The 14296-nt window shown below is 35.1% G+C and overlaps 1 pseudogene; it reads left to right on the forward strand.

The window, feature by feature from the left end:
* The first annotated feature begins 732 nt into the window (after nt 1-732).
* Nucleotides 733-814, forward strand: LOC119038782 (uncharacterized; annotated as a pseudogene).
* The last annotated feature ends 13482 nt before the right edge of the window (nt 815-14296 follow it).

The following is a 14296-nucleotide window of genomic DNA, read 5'->3' on the forward strand; positions in this document are numbered from 1 at the left end:
CTAAATGGACTGCTTTAAGGAAAGAAAAAGATTGAGAGAGAGGAACACAAGTACAAAGCGTTTAAAATGGCAATGAAAAAAGTACCTATCCATGATAACCTTAAATATAAATGGATTACATGCTCCATTCAAAAGACATAGGGTAGCTGAATGGATAAGAAAACATGACCCACACATAATGCTGCCTACAAGAGACCCAGCTCAGAACAAAAGAATTACACAGATAGAAAAAGAAGGGTTCAAAAAATATTCTGAGCAAATGGACAGGAAAAGAAGGCAAGGTGGCAATACTTATGAGACAAAATAGACTTCAAAACGAAAGTCATAAGAATAGACACAGAGAAAACTTCATAATACACAAGGGGAAATCCATCAAGAAGACATAAACATTATGAACATATATGCAGTCCACATAAGAGCACCTAAATAAATAAGAAAAATCTTGGAGCACTTCAAAAAAGATATAGAGAGCACACACTTATACTATGGGATTTTAACACCCCACTGTCAAAAATGGATATATCTTTCAGAGAAAATATCAGCAAGGATATTGTGGCTTTGAACAATCCCCCAGATTAAATGGACTTTACCAATATATAAATATAGAACCATTCATCCCAAAGAAGAAAAATACACGTTTTTCTCAAATAAACATAGTACATTTTCAAAAATAGACCACACGTTAGGACAAAAAGCATGCCTTAACAAATTCATGAATATCAAAATCACATCAGCTTTGCGCAGTGGCAGTATCATAGCCAATGAGGTTTATCCAAAGCACGATTATTGCTAATTGAAAATCATATCAAGCATTTTCTCAGACCAGAGGCCTGAAACCAGAAACACACCTCAAAGAAAAAAGCACTCAGATTCATGGAGACTGGATATCATGCTATTAAACAAGGAATGATTTAGTTATGAAATAAAGGGAGAAATAAAAAAATTTCTGGAAACAAATGAAAATGAACACACAACAGCCCAAAACTTATGGGACACAGCAAAAGCAGTTCTGAAAGGGAAGTTAGTAATGATATAAGCCTACATAAAAAAGAGAAACATTTCAAAGAAACAACATATCTGTACATCTACAAGACCTGGAGTAACAAAAACAAACAAAGCCCAGAGCGAGTAGAAGGAAGTAAATAACCAAGATCGGAGCAGAGTTAAATGACACAGAGACTAAAAGAACAATTCAAAGGATTAATAAATCCAGGAACTGGTTCTTTGACATGATAAACAAAATGAAAAAGCCTTTAAGCAGACTCTTTGAGAAAAGAGAGAGGACCCAGATAAACAAAATCAGCCTTGCTGGTATAGCTCAGTGGACTGAGTGTGGGCTGTGAACCAAAGGGTCGCTGGTTCTATTCCCAGTCAAGGCACATGTCTGGGTTGTCGGCCAGGTCCTCAATGTATGGGGAAACCACACATTAATATTTCTCTCACTCTTTCTCCCTTCCTTCCCCTCTCTAAAAATAAGTAAATAATTAAAAAATAATAAAATGAGTTGTATCATGTAGAGCATTTAGGGTGGTGCCTGAAATATTGCAGGGGCTCAGAGCTGACTTCAATTACATATGCTGCATAATAGAAAAAGAAACCCTTCTGCCAATAAATCTCAGTCCATAAGAGAGCAAGTAGAAACTAAATAAGAATATTTGTGTTCTGAATAATAATACATTTGATATAATTTGATATAACTAGACATATATTCAGTTATTTATTCCCCAAACCAAGAGTATTTTTCCTAATATATACACCTGTGATAGAATGGATTACCAAAGATGTTCATTTTGGAACCTACAAATATGTTAAATTATATGGTGAAAGAAGTTACAGATGTCACTAAGGTAAGGACCCTGAGATAGACAATCCTGTAGAGCTCAATCTTATCACATGACATCTTAAAAGCAAAGAACATTCTATGTCTAGAGTCAGAACAATGTGATCAAAGAGCTGGTAGGAGGCAGCAGATGTTAGACAGATTTGAAGTATGAGAAGGACTTGACAGTAGTACCTTTCTAGGTTAGAGATAGCATAGGCCAAGTGATAAAGCTGACAGTCACCAAGTAAGTGGGGACTTCAGTCCTACAACTAGAAAGAACTGAAATTCTGCCAACAGTCTAAATGAGCCTGGAAGCAAATTCTTCCTGGGGTCTCCCAGTAAGATCTCAATATAATACCTTGAATTTGGCCCTGTATGACACTTAACAGATAACTAGATGAGCCGTGCTGTTCTTAGATTCTAACCTACAGGAATATGAGATAATAAATTAGTTTTTAAGCTGATAAATTTTTGATAGTGTGGTACACAGCAAAAGAAAAATAATATGGCACCATGTTATTTTTATCAAAAGTGAATAGATCACAAACTTCAATGAATTTCCCAGAGTGCAACCATCATCAGTCAGGTTCTGCAGCACAATACAATAAAACTAGAAGTACACTTAAAATAATAAATATCTAATTGCTTGAAAATTTTAATAATAATATAGAAAACTCTCTACTTAGATGAACTTGTTCAACTGCAAAAGCTATACCCTATTTAAGAATATTGGAGGAGAGGTTGATGGGCAGTAAGGATGTTATATGCCAAAATATTTGAGATAAGAAAAAGCTGTATTGAAAGGCAAGTTAAAATTCCCTAAATATCATCATGAGAGAATCATAAAATGAATCAGTGCTGTAACTCCAGAAAGCAGAAAACAAGAAAAAAGTAAATCTAAGCTGCAGAGAAGATATTAATAAAAATAAAAATGAATAAATGAATTTAAAGACAGAAATAAACAATAGATATGAAGTTGTAAAGTAATTTAATAAGTAACACAAAAGATAAAGCAATGGTTTTGATAGTCAATGAATGAGCAAAGGCAAAAGAAAACAAATATACAACTTATAAAAAGAGTAAATAAACACAGATAGAAGTTTTAAGATAGTATTTGTGTACAATTTTGTGAGTTTTATTTTATGTACTTTTTTAGATTTTGTTTGTTTAGAGAGAGAAGAAGGGAGGGAGAAAGAGAACAGAGACATCAATGTGAGAGAGAAATGTGGATCACTTGCCCCACTAGGGACCAAACCTGCAACCCAGCCATGTGCCTTGACCAGGAATTAAACCAGTGATATTTTGCTTTGTGGGATGATGCCCAAACCATTGAACCACACCAGTCAGGGTCCATTTTGCAAAATTTAAAATCTGGACAAAATGATTCTATATGCAAATATTAGTTTCCAAAATTGACTCATTAAGAAAAAATACTGTGAGAAGTATTACCCATAGAAGAAAATGAGAAAGGCATTAAAATATGTTAAGCCCAGAGAGTTTTACTGGAAATTTCTTTCACACATTTATTCAGAAAATAGTTCTGACGTTGTATCAGACAATAAAGAAAGAAATAAAGTTTGTTTTATGTTGCCAGCATTAGCTTAATAACAAAGACAGAGTTATAAATAGAAAAATGATGACAATTTTTACTTCTGAATATAAACGTGAACAGCTGAAATATTATATTAATAAATAGAATCTAAGTATAACAAAAGAAAAATAAAGCATGAACAAATAGGTGTCATTTTAGGGATGCAAGACTGATCAATATTAGGAAATCTGATGATATTTGCAACAGTAATAACAGGTCCAAAAAGAAAAATAAAGCATATGATCATGTTGACAGATGTCAAAAAATAAAAAACTTAACATCTGTTGCTATTAAAAATATAACAAAATACAAATACAAAGGTTTTTCATTAAAGTTACAGCTGGCATCATATTTAATGGTCAAACACTACAACCATTTCTATTATAATCAGGCACAAGACAAGGATCTCAGAAATCACCAGTATTGTTTCAACCTCTAAAGTATAAATATTATATTTAAAATAAAGTGGCAAATTTACCCTTATTTTGATTGTACATCTAGAAAAACAAGGAGGTGCTGATAAAAAATAGTAGTAATATAAATGATATGAAAATTTCATAATTATCATAGATACTAATTTTCATAATTCTCTTTAGTTAAACTAGTTGGCTACTGCTATGGAGTGAATTGTGCCATCCTCCCCCTCCCCAAATCCATTTGTTGAAGCCCTATTCCATAATCTAAAATGTATTTGGATATAGAATTTATAAAGAGGTAATTAAGGTTAAGTGAAATCATGAGGCGGGGGCCTTGATATGGTAAGATTAGTGTCCTTATTTCAGGGGAAAAGAGGAAGGATTTACAGGAACTAGTATAAAGGACACATGGACAACAACTAAGGGGGGTGGAAATGGGAGGGAGGTGGGGAGCACTGGGGGGGTGGGCTGGGATGGGAGTAAAAGACAGAAAACTGTACTTGAACAACAATTAAATAAATTAAAAAAAAAAGAAGAGGCACCAGAGAGCTTGCTTGATTACTTTCTCTTCCTCCATCCCTCTTGCCGTCTGTCTCTCTCTGCATGTGCACAAATAGGTCATATGAATACACAGTGAAATGGTGGCCTCCTGCAAGTCTAGAGAAGAGGTCTCAAAATAAAACCTACCTTGCTAGTACCTTGAATGACTTCCCAGTCTCCAGAACTATGAGAAATAAACTTCTCTTGTTTAAGCCACCCAGGCAATGGTGTTTGTTATGGTAGCCTAGCTGACTAATACAGCTACCAATTTTAGTAAACAAAATTAATAAAATTCTATTACTTTAAACACATTCTTGTATGGTATATTTGTCCTCATCCTTTATATGTTTTATATATTTGATTTGATATCTGGTGTAATTTATTAAATATTGTTACATAGACAATATGGGTTAGATATTTTTGAAACTATTAAATAAAATCAGGTTATAAATTACTATAATTTTAATTATAATTATATAAAGAACATGTGCAAATAAAATCTAAAAGGAAAGAGATTTTTAAAGATTTTATTTATCTATTATTAAACACTGAGGAAGGGAGGGAGAAAGAGAGGGAGAGAAACATCAATGTGTGATTGCCTCTCACACATTCCCCACCTGGGGGACCCAGAGTGCAACCCAGGCATGTGCCCTAATGGGGAATCGACCCAGCGACCCTTTGGTTTGCAGGCCAGCACTCAATCCACTGAGCCAAACCAGCCAGGGCAGGAAAGAGTTTTTACACACATGCGTGCGCACAGACACGCACACACACAGAATCAGATCCCCATTCACAGAAGCCTCAAAAATCTGAACAAAACATGGAATATACAACAAATGAATAGAAACTATCATAGATAGAGAGCAGGATAACAGCTAAGTGGAGGAGGGGTTAGGTTGGGTGGAGGGATTGAGCAAATAGGAAAAGGATTCATGAACATGGACAACAGTATGGTGATTGTTGGGGGAGGGGTATAAGGGGACTAAAGGGTAATGGAAAAACTACAACAAAAACAGAACAAAATATAAAATGTAGCTGAGGTATATATAAAACACTTAAGTGAATGGGAAGATAGATCCTTTTATGAAAATGAAAATAAATAATTTCCCCTGACTTAATTAGTACATAAATGCAATCTCAGTCAGATTTCCAATGGGCTATATTTGTAACTTGGAAAATAATTTAATATTTACCTAAAGTAAATATATTACAATAGCATGTAATTACTGAAAAAAAAGAAGCAATGAAGGCTTCCAGATTTTTTTAAAGGTATTTTCTTTTTTTAAAGATTTTATTTATTTATCTTTAGAGGGGAAGGGAAGGAAAGAGGGAGAGAAATATCAGTGTATGGTTGCCTCTCGTGGGTCCCCTGCTGGGAACTGGCCTGCAACCCAGGCATGTGCCTTGAGTGGAATCAAATTGCAATCCTCTGGTTCCCAGGCCCGCGCTCAATCCACTGAGCTACACCAGCTAGGGCGAAGGCCTCCAGATTTTAAAAAGTTTTGTAAAGCTAAACAGAAATTAAAACATTGTGGTGCTGGTCTAGAAATGGAAACAGATTAGAGACTTCAGACATGTTATTAAGCATATAAAATTACATATCCATTGAAATTTACCATTACAACTCAATAATTTGGTAGAATAAACATGGATTTTGGAACCAGACAGTCCTAAATTCATACCTCTGCTCTGTTGTTTACTAGGTGTGTGATCTTCACCTTGTTACTCAACCTCCCTGAACATTAGTTTCATTATCTGTATAATAACACAGTAATACTTACTTCATAATCAAATAATGTATGTGCCTGGTACATACATTATTTCTTAACAAATTCTTAATAAATAGTAGTTTCTGAATCTCTTTCTTCTTTTTTTTCTCTTTCCTTTTTCTGAAAAGTCTTCCCTTTTCCCACTCATTATCCTCTCTCACCTCTCTTCTGGTTACTGTCAGTTTGCTCTGAATTTCAATGTCTTTGGTTACATTTTGCTTGCTTGTTCGTTTTGTTGATTATGTTCCTGTTAAAGGTGAGATCATATGGTATTTGTCTTTCACTGCCTGACTTATTTTAGTTACATAATGCTCTCCAGTTCTATCCATGCTATAGCAATGGGTACAAGCTCCTTCTTTCTTTCTGCTGCATAATATTCCATTGTGTAAATATACCATAGTTTTTTGATCCATTCATTTACTGATGGGCACTAGGTTGCTTCCAGCACTTGGCTGTTGTAAATTGTGCTTCTATGAACATTGGGGTGCACATGTTCTTTTGGATTGGTGTTTCAGGGTTCTTAAAATATAATCCTCACAGCGGAATTGGTTCAAAGGCAGTTACATTTGTAGTTTTCTGAGGAAATTCCATAGTGTTTTCCACACTGGCTGCAACAGTCTTCATTCCCAACAACAGTGCACTAGGGTTCCCTTTTCTCCAAAACCTCTCCAACACTTCTTGTTTATTGCTTTTTGATGGCGATGCTCATAGATGTGAAGTGGTATCTCATTGTGGTTTTAATTTGCATCTCTCTGGTAGCTAGTGATGCTGAACATCTTTTCATGTCTCTGGGCCCTCTGTATGTGCTGCTTGGAGAAGTGTCTGTTCAAGTTCTTTCTCCATTTTATAATTGGGTTGTTTGTCTTCCTGGAGTAGAGCCGTGTGAGTTCTTTGTATATTTTGGAGATTAAACCCTTGTCTGAGGTATCATTGGCAAATATGTTTTCCCTTTCAATTAGGTCCATTTTCATTTTACTGCTGTTTTCTTTAGCCATGCAGAAGCTTTATATTTTCATGAGGTCTCATTTGTTTATTCTTCCTGTTATATTCCTTGTTCTAGGGAACATATCAGTAAAAATGTTGCTGTGTGGAATGCCTGAGATTTTCCTGCCTATTTTCCCTCTAGGACTTTAATCGTGTCATGACTTATATTTAAGTCTTTTTTCCACCTCGCATTTATTTTTGTGTATGGTGTGAGTTGGTGATCGAGTTTCTTTTTTTTCTTTTTTCTTTTTGCATGTAGCTATCCAGGTGTTGCAATGTCATTTATTGAAGAGGCTATTTTTACTCCACTTTATGTTTCTGCCTTCTGTGTTGAATATGAATCCCTGTCTTCTTTTGCCAAAATAAATAGCAGATGGATGAAAGATTTACATGCTAAAAGTAAATAAAATAGGAATAAAATATAGATAAATAGAAATATGATCCTTTTTGAGGAAGATATTTATAAGTATAATTGAGAAATTTTGGAAGTAATAAAGAAAAAAGATTATGGGTGATGCATAAAATAAAATAGTTCTGTGTAGTAAAAATTACCATAGTCATAGTTGAAGAGAAACCACAATATTGAAAAAAGAATATATAACATATATGACAATGTAAAAAACTTCAAAAATTACACATTTTTAAAAGCCTAAAAAGAAATGTTAAAAGACTTCCAGACAAGATGCAGGTATACATAGATAATGCTTTGCTTTCTCACACAATCAAAAGAAGGTCAACAACCAATTTAAAAACAAAACAACCAGAACTATCAAAAAATCAAACTGTATGGAAGTCTGATAACCAAGGAGTTAAAGAAGAAACATTCATCTAGACTGGTAGGAGGGGCAGAGACGGACAGCTAAAGCTGAGAAGAAGCACAGCAAAACAACAGACCAGGCTGAGTGAGGTGGCAGCTAGAGGACCTGGTGGTCATATGTTTGTGTATAGATAAACAGGGAGGAGCAACTAGGGAGAGACAAACAACACAACCCAGGGTTCCAGTGTGAGAAACTAAAGTCTTAAAACTTATGGCTGTAAAAACCTGTGGGGTTTGTGGCAGTGGGAGAAACTCCCAGCCTGGAGGGTTCATTGGAGAGACCCATGTGGTGCTAGAACATACACAAGCCCACCCAGCAGGGAATCAGCACCAGAAGGGCCCAGTTTGCTTGTGGATGGTGGGGGGAGTGACTGAAAGCTGGCAGAGAGCCGATCAAGTGGCACTGTTCCTTCTCTCACCACTCCCTTACACACAGAACTACAGCACAGTAAAGTGGGTTGCCTACCTACCCTGGCAATTACCTAAAGCTCTGCTCCTTATAAGATAGCAGGCACACTTAGACAAAGAAATATGACCCAAATGAAAGACCATATCAAAACTCCAGAAAAAGAACTAAGTGATGAGGAGACAGCCAACCTATCAAATGCGCAGTTCAAAACATGGATAATCAGGATGCTCACAGAAATGACTGTGTACAGACACAAAATAGAGGAAGAAGTGAAGTCTATGCAGTGTGAAATAAAAAAAAAATATACAGGGAACTGAAGGAACAGAGGAGCGAAGGAAACTAGAACTCAAATAAACAATTTGGAACAGAAGGGAGAAGTAAACATTGAACCAGAAGAGAGTGAAGAAACAAGAATTCAAAAAAAAAAATGAGAAGAGGCTTAGGAACCTCTGGGACAACTTTAAATGTCCCAACATCTGAATCATAGGGGTTCCAGAAGGAGAATAGGTAGAGCAAGAAATTGAAAACTTATTTGAAAAAATAATGAAGGAGAACTTTCCCAATCTGATGAAGGAAATAGACTCCTAGGAAGACCAGGAAGTTCAGGGAGCCCCAAAGAAATTGGACCCAAGGAGTAATACACAAAGACACATCCTAATGAAATTACCCAAAATTAAAGATAAGGAGAGAATCTTAAAAGCAGTAAGAGAAAAGGAGACAGTTACCTACAAAGAAGTTCCCATAAGACTATCAGCTGATTTCTGAAAACAAAACAAAACAAAAAAACTTTACAGGCAAGAAATTCCTGGAAAGAAGTATTCAAAATCATGAAAGGAGAGGACCTACATCCAAGATTACTCTATCCAGCACAGCTATCATTTAGAATGAAAGGGCAGATAAAGTACTGCTGAGATAAGATAAAGTTAAAGAAGCTCATAATCACCAAGCCATTTTGTGTGAAATGTTAATGGAATGTACATAAGAAAAAGAATATCACAATTATGAACAATAAAATGACAATAAATTCACAACTATCAACAACTGAAACTAAAAACAAAAACAAAAGCAAACTAAGCAAACAACTGGAACAGGAAAAGTATCAAGAAATGGAGATCACATGGAGGATTATCAGTAGGGAGGAGGAATGGGGAAGATGGGGTAAAAGATACAGGGAATTAGAAGTATAATTGGTAGGTACAAAATAGACAGGGGGAGGTTACGAATAGTATAGGAAATGTAGAAGCCAAAGAATTTATATGTACGACCCATGAACATGAACTAAGGGGGAGGAATGCTGGGGGGAGGGGGGTGCATGGTGGAGGGTGATACAAGGGAGAAAAAAATGGGACAACTGTAATAGCTTAGTCAATAAAATATACTTTAAAAAAGAAATGGTAAAAAGATGAACTTCTGAATCAAAGGATATTAAAGATACTAGACCTGGAGAAGCCATAGTGTTGGTAGTAATGGTGGCAGGAGGTAAAGAAGTAATGTCCTGATTTTTTCTAATTTGAAAGATGATATATTTATTAGACATTCAAAGACAATGTTGGGTAGGCTTTAATTATTATGTACTTCTGCCTGAAATGCTCTTTCCCTTCCTTGTTTCTCTCAGCTAACTTCAAAGATTAGCTTAAATGTAATTTTCTCAGGGAAACCTTCTCTGACCAAGCCAGCAGAAGTTGGTTGTATTGCGTAAGTGATGAGTGAAACGCACAACAGAAGTGTCAGATCGGGGTCTCAGGATGGTGGTAAGTAGTGTGGAAATCTTCCAGCAGTTTTACTGTGGCTTTTGTACTTGGGTTTGATTTCAAATGTTAAACTATAACCCGTAGAGTACTGTTAAGAAAAAGTAAGTCAGCATCCCAGCCTTGGTAAAATTGTGTTACTCTGAAGACAGAGACATGTAGAAACCATACAGATTCAAGTTATTATAAATTTTGATTACAGGGGGTAAAAGATGAATAGTTGAACTGGAACACATGATCTGAGTGTGTCTAACAATGATGACTTCATATTGAATCTACTACTAATACCGGGCTGTTTAAATTCATAAGATATAGAACAAAAATTTTCTCAGAGCTCAGAGAAGGCTTTACTTTTATATTCAAATGTCAATAATTGTGAGAATTGTAGCACCCAGTGGAAGGGAGCAAGTTGGATTATTATACTACATTCTTTCAAAAATCACCACAAAACTTAATTATTTGTTTTTTTTTAGGTGATTGATTAGACTTTTACTTTTTGGTTATTGGTTGAGTGTTCTCCATATGTAGGGAGTCTTGGTTTGAATAAATATTTTACTGTAAATATTTGTTAAGAATAAGTGGCCCCGTATTTGTAGAATTCTTGAAATGGAGCTGAAGCAATTGAAATATGAACCTTGTTTGTTAGTTGACATTATTTTTAGTTGCAGAGGGATGGTGTTATTTTTGTGTTTGGCTAATGTCTTCATTAATGACTTTGAAAATAATTTAAATGGCATGTTAATTAAATTTTAAGTGATAGTAAGGAGAATGTATTGTGAACATTATTGAGAATCCAAGTAATAACCTCTCCGGAAGAGGTTAAGGATGTAAGCATACAAGAAAGCCAGATTTAACCTATCAAATAGAAGCAGTCATGCAGTGAAAATAATAAAAAATAAGATATTTTAGTTTAGAGAGAGTACTGACTGGAAATCAGCCATGCTGTGAGCATTTGGCAGTTACCGGAATAGAATTAGGCTGAATAAAATTCTCAAGCAAGAAATTTAAAGATTCACACTGAATTTCTAACTTCTCTATAAAGAATACATTTTACTTTGAAGTGTTGTCTAAGTATCAGTACAGCTCATGAACAAAGGGGCACAAACTTTAGAGGTAGATATCATGATCAGAGAGATTTCCACACCTATTACTGAAATGGTAAAAAATCACTACAGCTTGGTTGAAATTAGTTATGTAAGGAAAGCCTGATCAGTAGTACCACATCTTATAGAGCGCTTTGCAAAAGGGTCAATGATGACATTAATCTGCATTTTAATCAGTGTTTCTCAAGGACAGCTTGCTTCAGAACCACCAGAAGTGCTTTTGAAGATGCAGATTTCTGGGTTCTACTAAGACCTACTGAAAAGGAGTCCCTGGATACTGGTACATGGAATATGAATTTTAAACAGGGGTTGCTTTTCTTTCCCTTTGTGTAGCAAATTTTGGTACCACTGTTTTATGTTATTAGGACATTACACTAAAATGTGATGAATGGGAAGTAATGTACAAAATAAAAATTATGTTTCAATATGGAAGGCTAGCTGTAATATCTTAGTATATAAAGGCGCAGGTTATCAGGAGTTAGCTAAACCCACACATAGACAGGAGAGGCATAGATAGCATCATCAGAGTTATTGTGAATCAGTATATACAGGTGTTCCCATTTTGTACTAATATGATTCAATTTTAGAAAAGGAAAGTTCACTAATTTTTGTCACCCTTCAAATTAAAAAATTATGTTTTCTTTTCATCCATGTTCATCAGAATTTATAAATTTAATATTCCAGGTGTCTTGATGCCCAGATATGGATGTTAGTGCAATTAAGTATTATAGGGATTCAGAATGAGTAACCCCAAGATGTGCCTCTGTGCTATGCAGATTGTTTAGAGGTAAAGGCAACCAAGACCTTGAAGGCCCAAGAGAGACTTCTGTGTCCTCCTCATTACCCACCTAGAAGAATGTAAATTATGAGAAATTATCAGAGATAACCTATTGACTTATCTACAGGATAGGGCAAACTTCTAATTTCTGAACATATGCACTTCTTATTATCCTACAATGACTTTCCTCCCCTCTGAAGCCCCAAGGTCATTCTTAGCTCAAAATGTCATATATACCTCATTTTCCCTTTCCATTTCTGCTTTTGAAGTTCTTGTTTATGTCGGGTCTCTGACTCTCTAATGTAAGCAGAGTGTCCATACATGCATGTAATTAAATTTGGTCATTTTCTCTTGCTAATTTGTCTCATGTCTATTGGATTATTAGATTATTGAAAGAACCTTGAAAGTCAAAGAAAGTTTCTCCCCAATAGTGTATATCATATCATAGTACAGTCATAATTTATTCCTAAATTGTTTTCTTGTTATTTTGATTTTGGTGAATCATAGTTTTATAACCTACAGAGTTAAGGGTCATGCCCTGGATCAAGAAAGATTTCATTAAAGCATGTTGATCTCATGAAAGCCATGGTGAAACTATCAGCTAGCTTTGCCCTTGTCATGACTACTGCTGCTGTACTGTCACATTATGTATTTTCTCTAGTAAAGAAAAAAATCAGTGTTTAAGTGAATAAGAAAATTTGGAGATAGCTTGATGTGCCATAGATTCCATTTAGAATATTTTCTGTCACATGCAATTTTTTTGCACCTGCAACCAGATTGTAACCTTGAGAAGAATGTTATCACAAAATTAGAGGCTACAGTGGAAAATTTACTTCTGAGAATAGGTCATCAAAAACAGCATGCTGAGTACAGATGCAGAGGAAATTAGAACCTTTGTTTATTCTCTCTTTGAGGACATTTATGCCCTCTTTGAAAATTACACAGTCTTTCCTTATACTGTTTGAGGGGGAGAGGAGCCCATTAACCAAACAAGTAAGGGAGATAATGGAGCACAAAATTTGGAGGAGCAGTTAGAAAAAAAATTCAGTTCAAAAACTGCTGAGTCAGTGTTTCAAAAGGAAGGAGAAGGAAATATGTTACCTGAACTATGAAAGCAGGTGGAACTCATTGAAATAGTGACTAAAGTCATGGCTTCGCCCACAGTTTTCCTTCTCTTGAAAATCATCTTTACTTACCTTACTGAATTTCCTATATTTCTCTTTCTTTTTTCTTTCTTTTTTTTATGAATTCACTGTCTATCCCCAACACCCAGTCCCTCCTCAACCCCTTTACACCTGACTTAAATGCATTTCACTTGAATTTTTTCCTACCATTTTACTAAATCTATACTCATAAAACTCATCAGTGCCTTATCAAACATTCATTTCCAGGTCTAAACCTCTTTCTCCATATGATTCCGGTTTTATAAATACTGGTGGAATTTCCCTCTAAATATAACAGCAACAACAGAAACAACAAAAGCAAAAAATATATAGCAAAGGCAATACCAGTAACACTAAGCCGAATTATTTATTAAGCACTGCCAGGCACTGTTCCAAGTGTTTTTCATGTATTATTTGATTCTCTCAGCAGCTCTATGAAGTAGGTACTTTCATTATCTTCATTATACAGACGGAGTAAAGTTTGAAGAGGATTTATAACTTCCCCCAAGTTCACATAAATTAGTAAGTTGTGGAACTAAACTTTGAACTCAAGTAGTCTGACTTCTAAGTGCTTGACCAGATATTGTAAGTTAGTTTTTGTATTCCATACCACTTCAAATTCAGCATACCTAAAATTAACTCCTGAATCTCTATTCCTCACCCTAAACAGGGTTCTTCACTTTCTTCACTTTTTTAATGAAATCACCATTTTCCCAAATCCCAGCAGAATCATCTTTGAGCATGGATAACAAAATAGTTTCAGGGTTCTGATTTACTGATGCATGAGAATGTTCATAAAAAACTCCACAACTTTTAATGCTGAATATATTTACTTTTTTCTAACAATATATGTACAGATCTGTGAACATTAATTCATGGTTTCTAGATTGTTTTAATGTCTCCTTGACAATAAACTTAAAATTTAAATATTTAGCCAGAGTTTGCAATATATGGCAAAAAATTCCTTTGCCTATCATCTTTTTTAGTGACTCCCTAGGGCTTCATCAGACATGTAAACACTCTGATAACTTGTATGAAGAAAAAGTTCCCCCAAATCTTTCTCCATATTAAAAGTTATATTATAGAATTGTGCTTTGACTTAAAATATCTGTGAGTTGAACTAGATGGCAGGTTAAGTGTTGGGATGGAGTTTTTT

This window comes from Artibeus jamaicensis, unplaced genomic scaffold (genome assembly GCF_021234435.1).
Source record: "Artibeus jamaicensis isolate MK-2021 breed Jamaican fruit bat unplaced genomic scaffold, CSHL_Jam_final contig_240, whole genome shotgun sequence".
NCBI classification, from domain to species: domain Eukaryota; kingdom Metazoa; phylum Chordata; class Mammalia; order Chiroptera; family Phyllostomidae; genus Artibeus; species Artibeus jamaicensis.